Here is an 8682-nt window from a genome sequence, read left to right as displayed (position 1 = left end):
CCGACGGCCCCGCCGAAAGAGGCCTGCCTGGGTCTTCCTGACTTAAAAGCCAGATCGCACAGGTAGCACGAATTGAAGTCATCCGAAAGCACCGGTAACGAGAATTTAAAAGGACAGAAACCACACGAATCCTAGCACCTGAATATAACGCCACTAGTCCAGTCTATCTGCTTCAGGCTTCCAATAAAGTGCACAGTATACTGTATTCTTAAAAATGGAGGCAAACCACACACGCTGGTTTAGCACCTACTTCTTTCTATTAAAAATTATTATCTTTGCACACCAGTTTATGGAATAGCATTGTAGGCATGCCCTCTAATTTATTAATTACACAGGTATGTTGTTGAACGTTTTTAATGTGGTGAAAGGAAACCCTAGATATCCTCAAATCCAGATTATTAACTCTTATTAATCCAGAAGCATATTCAGCCGCTGACCTGACATATCCCCTTGAATGTCTAATAGACTTCACAACTTAATATGATGCTGATAAACCTCTTGATCTTGATCCAGTTTCAAGCTCCCCAGTGTTCCACATCACAGCAAATGTCCCTAGTATTCCCTTGGATATTAGAACAAAAACCTAGGCGTTATCCTTGATTCCTCACTTTCCCTCATTCTTCATTGATATTAGCACATATGCTTAACTCTACCACAAAATAAACCCTGAATCTATCCATTTCTCAACATCTTTACCTGACAACTACCGTTATCCTGCTAAAACTCATCTCCATGTGCTGTGGTTTGAATGTTTGTGTCCCTGACAAAATTTATGTTGAAACCTATCAGCAATGTGGTAGTATTAGGAGGGGGGCCGTTAGGAGATGATGGGGCCATGGGAGTGCCATCCTCATGGATGAGATTAGTGCCCTTATAGAGGGCTTGAGGGAATGAGTTCACCTTTTTGTCCTTCTGTCCCTTCTGTCATGAGAGGACACAGCATGTGTCCCCTCCAGAGGACGTAGCAACAAGATACAATATCAAAATCAGAGAGCAGCCCTCAACAGACACCAAACCTGCCAGCACCTTGATCTTGGACTCCCCAGCCTCCAGACCTATGAGAAACACATTTCTGTTGTTTATAAATTATCCAGTCTGTGGTATTTCATTATAGCAACACAAATGGACTAAGACATTATACCTTCCCTCCTACAGTCTACACAACAGCGTGCTTCAATGGCTCCTCATGGCACTTAGGAAAAAATACAAACTCTTCCCATGGCCTACAAAATCCTACATGATGGGGGCCTTGCCTGCTGCACTAACCTCATCTACTACCACTCTTCCCTCACTCACATTACAGTAGCCACATTTTATTTCCCAAGTTTCCTTAAGTGTGCCAAATATGTTCCTACTTAAAAGCCTCAACAACACCTACTTCTTTTATTTGTAATATTCTTCACGCAGGATTTCATGCAGCCCAATCCTGCACTTGACACAGGTCTGTTATATCCCCTCAAATGTCATCTTCACAGAAGCCTTTATTGATCAGTCTGAAATATCTCATTCCAGTCACTCTCCCTTCAGTTAGCCTCTCTCATCTGTCTTGTTTTCAAAATACTTAGCTCCCTTCTAACATTATTTTTTAACTTTTGGTTTATTAATTACTGCCCATCTCCCCACCCTGAAATGCAAGATGTCTTGCTTGTTCTATCTCTGGATTCATGGATTGAAGTAGATGTTCAATAAATATTGATGATTAACCGAATAAATGAACTGTCCTAGGACTGTAGGGTCAGTCTGAAGATACACATAAGAACATGATGGGGGCCAGGCGCGGTGGCTCACGCCTGTAATCCCAGCACTTTGGGAGGCAGAGGTGAGAGGACTGCCTGAGCCCACAGGTTCGAGACCAGCCTGGGAAACTTGATGAGTTTCTACAAAAAACTCATCTCTACAATAAATAAAAAAATTAGCCAGGTGTGGTGCTGTGTACCTGTGGTTCCAGCTACTTGGAAGGTTGAAGCGGAAGGACTGCCTGAGCCCAGCAGGTCAAGGCTGCTGCACTGGCCATGAGCATGCCACTGCACTCCAGCCTGGGCAACAGAGTGAGACTCAGACTCAAAAAAAAAACCCCAAAACAAAAAACATGATTGGGCAGGGTAAGGAGGTTTACTAGAAGAATAAGTACTATAATTACTCACAGCCTTTGTTTTTATCTTTTTATTATGAAATATAAATAAAAGTAATAGACTACAAGTGTACAGTTTTTAAAAAGTGAAAACCTATACAAACACCACCCAATTCAAGAAATAAAACACTGCCAGCAACCCCAATGATCCTTATGTGGACTTTCTTTTTTTTTTTTTGAGTTGGAGTCTCACTCTGTCACCCAGACTGGAGTGCAGTGGCCGCTCCCGGCCACCGCAGCCTCGAGCCGCTGGGCTCCGTCGAGCCTTCCGCCTCAGCCTTCCGAGTAACCGGAATTACAGGCACGCGCTACCACGCCTGACTAATTTTTTGATTTATTGTAGAGATGAGGTCTCACCTGCCCAGGCGGGTCTCGAACCCGCGGGCTCAGGCAATCCACTCACCTCAGCCTCCCAAAGGCGCGGGATTACAAGCTGAGCCACCAAGCCCAGCTGAACTTTCTTAATCATAGTCCCACTCCCACACACACACCCAATTTTTCCCTTACAGGTGATCACTGTCTGTCCTGAAATTTATGGAAATTGCTTTCTTGACTTATTTTTCCTTGTTTTTGTCTTTACATTTTATTTCTCTTTGCTTTTATTTATTTTATTTTGAGACAGGGTCTCACTCTGTCACCTAGGCAGTGGCATGATCCCAGCTCACTGTAGCCTCAACCTCCTGGGTTCAAGTGATCCTCCCACCTCAGCCTTCTGAGTAGCTGAGACTACACTTGTGTGCCACCAACCCAGTTACTTTTTAAATTTTTTTGTAGAGATGAGGTCTCATTATGTTGCCCAGGTTGGTCTCAAACTCCTGGGTTCAAGCAATTTTCCTGTTTCAGCCTCCCAAAGTGTTAGGATTATGGGCGTGAGCCACCATGCCTGGTCTGGTTTTATTTTGTTTTGTTTTTGAGTCATAGTCTCAGTCTATCACCCAGTCTAGAGTGCAGTGACATGGTCACAGCTACCACAGTTTTGACCTGCTGAGCTCAGGATGATCCCTTCACTTCAGCCTTTCAAGTAGCTGGGACTACAGGCACCTGCCACCACACCCGGCTAATTTTTATTTATTTATTATAGAGACAAAGTCACATCATGTTGCTCAGGCTGGTCTCAAACTCCTGGGCTCAGGTAATCCTCTTACCTCGTCCACCCAAAGTGCTGGGATTACAGGCGTGAGCCACTGTGCCCAGCCTGTTTTTGTTTTTTAGAGACAAGTGTCTCAGTATGTTGTTCAGTCTGGCCTCAAATTCCTGAGCTCAGCCTCTCACCTTGGCCTGCCCAATAGTTGAGACTATAGGCACACACCACTTTTTTGGTTTTGTTTCTGTTTGTTTGTTTGTTGTTTTGAGTTGGAGTCTCACTCCCCGGTCCAGACTGGAGTGCAGTGGCACGCTCCCAGCCACCGCAACCTCGACCTGCCAGGCTCCGACGATCCTTCCACCTCAGCCTTCCAAGTAGCCGGAACTACAGGCGCAGGTCCAGCTAATTTTTTTTATTTTTATTGTAGACACAAGGTCTCACCAAGTTGCCCGGGCAGATCTCGAACCCGCGGGCTCAGGCAATCCACTCACCTCGGCCTACCTAAGCGCTGGGATTACAGGCTGAGCCACTGAGCCCGGCCTGTTTTTGTTTTTAAGTTTTCAAACAAAGTTCTTAGAGAAAGAAGGGAGAAAAGAAAGGGAAACATGCCCTCACTAGTTATCAAAGAAATGCAAATTAAAACCTCACTGAAATACCACCTAACTCCAGTCAGGATGGCAATCATCAATAACTCAAAAAACAACAGATGCTGGAGAGGATGCAGCAAAAAGGAAACACTTCTACATGCTGGTGGGAGTGTAAACTAGTACAGCCAATGTGGAAAACAGTATGGCGATCCCTAAAAGATCTAAAAATCGACCTTCCATACTACCCTGCAATCTCCTTACTGGGAATCTACCCGGGAGAACTCAAATCACTTTATGAAAAAGATACCTGTACACGTATGTTTATCACAGCATTGTTCACAATAGCACGAACCTGGAACCAACCATGCTGCCCAACAAAAGAGGTAGATTGAAAAAATGTGGTACATATACACAATGGAATATTACACAGACATAAAGCAGGACAAAATCATGAACTTCACAGCAACCTGGGTGGACTTAGAGTCTATAATACTGAGTGATGTTTCACAGAAACAAAGAACTGAGTATCACATGTTCTCACTCATAAGCGGACCTTGAACAGTTATCAAAATATTAAAAGAAAAGGACTGGCAGCAGTGGGAAACTGCTGGGGGGTGGTGTGAGGCGGGCGGGAGTTGGGATTGGCAGTAGTGGGAATCTGCCAGGGTAGAGGGGGCACACTTCATCAACAAGGGTACCTGCATAATGAGCATTGGTATACCTAACCCTGAATTGTACCCCACATCTTTAAAAAAGAAAAGAAAGAAAGGGAAACATGCCACTAGAGCTGGTATGGGAAAAAAAACTGTCTGTATTTCTTTATAAAGTTTAATCTTCATTTAGTTTCATTGCTATAAAGTATTTTACTGAATGTACACACAAGAATGTATTTATCCATTCCACTAGTGATGGGCATTTGGGTCCTTTCCTACTTAAAACTATTATAAACAATGCAGCTATAGCATAATCCTAGTGTAATGGGCACTCTTTTCTCTAAGTGTTTCTTGATCTTAGCACTCTTAGCAATTAGGGCCAGATAATTCTCTAATGCTGGATGTTGGGGGAGAGGGCAGTTCTGTCACTTTAGGATGTTACAACATTCATGGTCTCTGCCTACTAGATGCTAGTGGCCCGACCCAATTGTGACAACCAAAAATGTCTCCAGGCATCCCCAAATATTCAGAGAGGCAAAATCGCCCCAGTTGAGAACCACAGTTCTAGGTTGTATAACAAAAAGTAGAATTGCTGGTTTGTGTATCTTCAGATTTACTACATAGTGCCAAAGTGTTTTCTGAAGTCATCATAACAGAAGTAATGTCACAGAATTAGCATAATAGGGTGCTCCAAGAATTTGTCCTTTCACTGGAGTAACCACTAAGCGGAGAAAAATGGACAGAATCCATTCTTTTGGAACTCTGGAATTTTATCAAATACTTAAGTTAACCAGCCAGTGCTTAATAAAGAAATAGGCAGCTGGATTTTCATAAGAATTATGAAGCGAGTGGATTGCCTGAGCCCATGGGTTCGAGACCCACCTGGACAACTTGGCAAGACCTCATCTCTACAATAAATCAGAAATTGGTCGGCCATGGTAACACACGCCTGTAGTTCTGGCTACTTGGTAGACAGAGGCATAAGGATCACCGAAACCCAGCAGTCGAGGCTGCGGTGGCCAGGAACGTACCACTGTACTCCAGTCTGGGTGACAGAGTGAGACTCCGACTCAAAAAAAAAAGAAAGAAAGAAATGGAACATGAGGCAGGCAGCAGACAGACCCAAAAGCCTGGGAATGAGAAGGCTGAGGAAGAAGATTCTCAGGGGAATAAACACTTTGAAGGGTTACTGCATATACTGGGGAATCTGGGGTACAGTATACATGCTCAGGGTTAGTTACATACTCAGAAGAGATTTGAAAGGACTCACTCCTCACTGATCTTTGAAAATGATCTTTGGAAGAGAAGGCTAAGGCAGGGTTGCTGTCAGTTTGGTTTAGCACTGAAAGCATGTTCTAGCTCAGAGACAATATGCAAAGACCAAAGGTAAGGCTTTGGTTTGGTTTGGAGTTTTTGTTTTGTTTTGTTTTTGTTTGTTTGTTGTTGTTTTTGGTCTCCAGGCATTTAAGGAAATATTGCTCAGGTTACCGGTTGACTGCTGAGAAATCAGAAAAGAAACTTCAGTGAGGTGAGCATCCATGACAAAAAAATACAGTCTTTGCAAAAAACAAATAGAAAACCCATTAAACAAATGGATGATTGCAGCCCTCAACAATTACCAGCAAGCCTGGGTGGGGGGAGGGCCTGTTTTATTTCCAGAGTTACCACATTATAATATTCCAAGTGTTTAGTTTCCAATAAAATAATTATAAGGTATGCAAAGAAACAGGAAACTATGACTCATACACAAGGAAGAAAAAAAAAAAGAACACAAGCCATCCTTATGAAAGCCCAGGCACTAAACTGATTAAACAAAGACTTAAATCAACGGTCTTAAATATGCTCAAATCTCTAAAGAAAATCATGGATAAAGGAAACTAGGAGGATAATGTTGAACAAATAGAGAATATCAATAAAGAGCTATAAATTATTAGAAAGAAAGCAAATAGATATTCTGGTGCTGAAAACCACAACAGGTGAAATGAAAATTTCACCAAAAGAGTTCAGCAGGAGATTTGAGCATTCAGAAGAAAGAATCAGTGAAGTTGAAAATACGATAATTGAAGTTAGCTAGTCTGAGGACTATAAAGAAAAAAATTGTCAGAAGTTTAGGGTCGCTTGCAGTACCATCAAGTATGTCAATACATGCATTATGGAATCCTCAGAAGAAGACTAAAAAAGGAAGAATTTTTGAAGAAATTATGGCCCAAAGATTCCCAAATTTATGAAAGACATGAATCTATCCATTCAAGAAGTTCAACAAACTCCAAGTAGGACAAATTCAAAGCGATACCACCAAGACATATAATAATCAAACTATTGAAAGCCAAATACAGGAGACCATCTTGAAAGCTGCAAGAGAGAAACAACTTATAAAGTACAAGGGATTCTTAATGACATTAACAGCTGATTTTTTCATCAGAAATCATTGAGACCAGAAGATAGTAGGATGACATAAATATCATAAAGTGAATTGGGTGATGTATTCTTTTTCTGTTAAAGTTTGAGAATCTTTTTCTTGAACATTTGATAATTCAAGAAAGTTCTTTTTTAAAATTTTCTTCTACTCCTGTGGTCATATCCCTACTAGTAAAGCCTTCTGGATATGGAGTTTTCTTTGTGAGAATAATTAAACATCAAATTCCATTTTACTGACAGTTTTGGAATTATTTGGTGTTCTGTTTCTTCTGGAATCTGTCTTTTGTTTTTTGTTTTTGAGACAGAGTCTCACTCTGTTGCCCTGGCTGGTGTGAAGTGATGCAATCACGGCCTACTGCAGCCTTAAACTTCTGGACTCAAGTGGTCCTCTCAACTCAGCCTCTAGAGTAGCAGGCATTACAGGTGCACACCACACCCTTCTACCCTCACCACAGCTATTTAAAAAAAAATTTTTTTTTTAGAGCCAAGATTTCGCTATATTGCCCAGGATGGTCTCAAACTCCTGGCCTCAAGTGAACCTCCCACCTTGGCCTCCCAAAATGCTAGGGTCACAGGCATGAACTATAGAATTATTTTTGTTAAGTTACATGATATAATGAATTTTCCATTTCATCTAAATTCTCAAAGTTTTAGCATAGTAGTTCATAATATCTTCATGTTATCTTTTAGATCCGTGAGCTCTATAGTTATTCCTTCTTTTATTCCTGGTATTGGTTGCTTATAATTTCATTATTTTTTTACCTGATCAATCTTGCCTGAAGTTTGTCGATTTTATTGGTCTTTTCAAAGATCCAACTTTATTCATTGCTGATAATTTTTTGTTGCATATATTCCATTTGACTCTTTTTTTCTCTGAGCTTTCTGTGAATTTATGTTTCTAATCTTTTCTTAACATATTGAGGCGGATGTTTAATTTCAAGATTTCTTCTTCCGATTATATTTTAAGAATATAATTTTCTCTCTAAATATTTCTTTATCTTTATTACTCAATTTTTGTGTGTGTGAGAAAGCAGGATTTATTGAGAGGGCAGAAAAGCTCCCATAGTGGAAAAGGACATGAAGGGGTTGCCTCTACTCAAATTTTTATATGTAGTATTTTCATATTTCTTCAGTTTAAAATATTTTATACTTTTCATTATGATCTCTTTTATACTGATGGTATTTTAAAATTTCTAAATATAGGAGCTTTTTAGTGTGTTAGCAAATATACTGGATTTTGTCCTATTTTCTTGATCCTTAATAAATGCTATGAATGCTTTTAAACATTTTCTAGTTCTTAAAAATAATATAAAAATTTTGTCATATTCTAAGCAAAATTCCATTAGTATTTTGACTTGTATTATATTAAATTTTATATTAAATTGAAGGAGAATGGATATTAATTTTGAATATTCCCACCTATATACATGGTTTATCACTCCCTTTATTTGTTCTCTTTTATTTAGTCCAATAAGGTTTTATCTTTTTCTCCCTGAAGACTTGAACTTTTTTAAAAAATTTATTTTCTAGGTACTTAACACATTTTGTTACTATAATGTAAGTAATCATAAAAATTATAATTTCTACTTAGTTATATTGAGTTAAGAACTGTTGGGTTTTTTGTATGTTTATAATGTGTGCAGGCACATTATAGAACACTCTTATTAATTCTATTAATTTGCCAGTTTGTGTTCAAAATTTTTAGGTAGATAATACTTTTATTTGCAAATAATAGCCACTTTGTCTATATCTTTCCGATCCTTCTACACCTTACATTTTCTGCTTTTTTTTTTTCAGTTGGAGTCACAC

This window comes from Carlito syrichta, unplaced genomic scaffold (assembly GCF_000164805.1).
Source record: "Carlito syrichta isolate Samal-C Ts95f unplaced genomic scaffold, Tarsius_syrichta-2.0.1 Scaffold313175, whole genome shotgun sequence".
Taxonomy (NCBI): Eukaryota; Metazoa; Chordata; class Mammalia; order Primates; family Tarsiidae; genus Carlito; species Carlito syrichta.
This window is presented reverse-complemented; position numbering follows the sequence as displayed.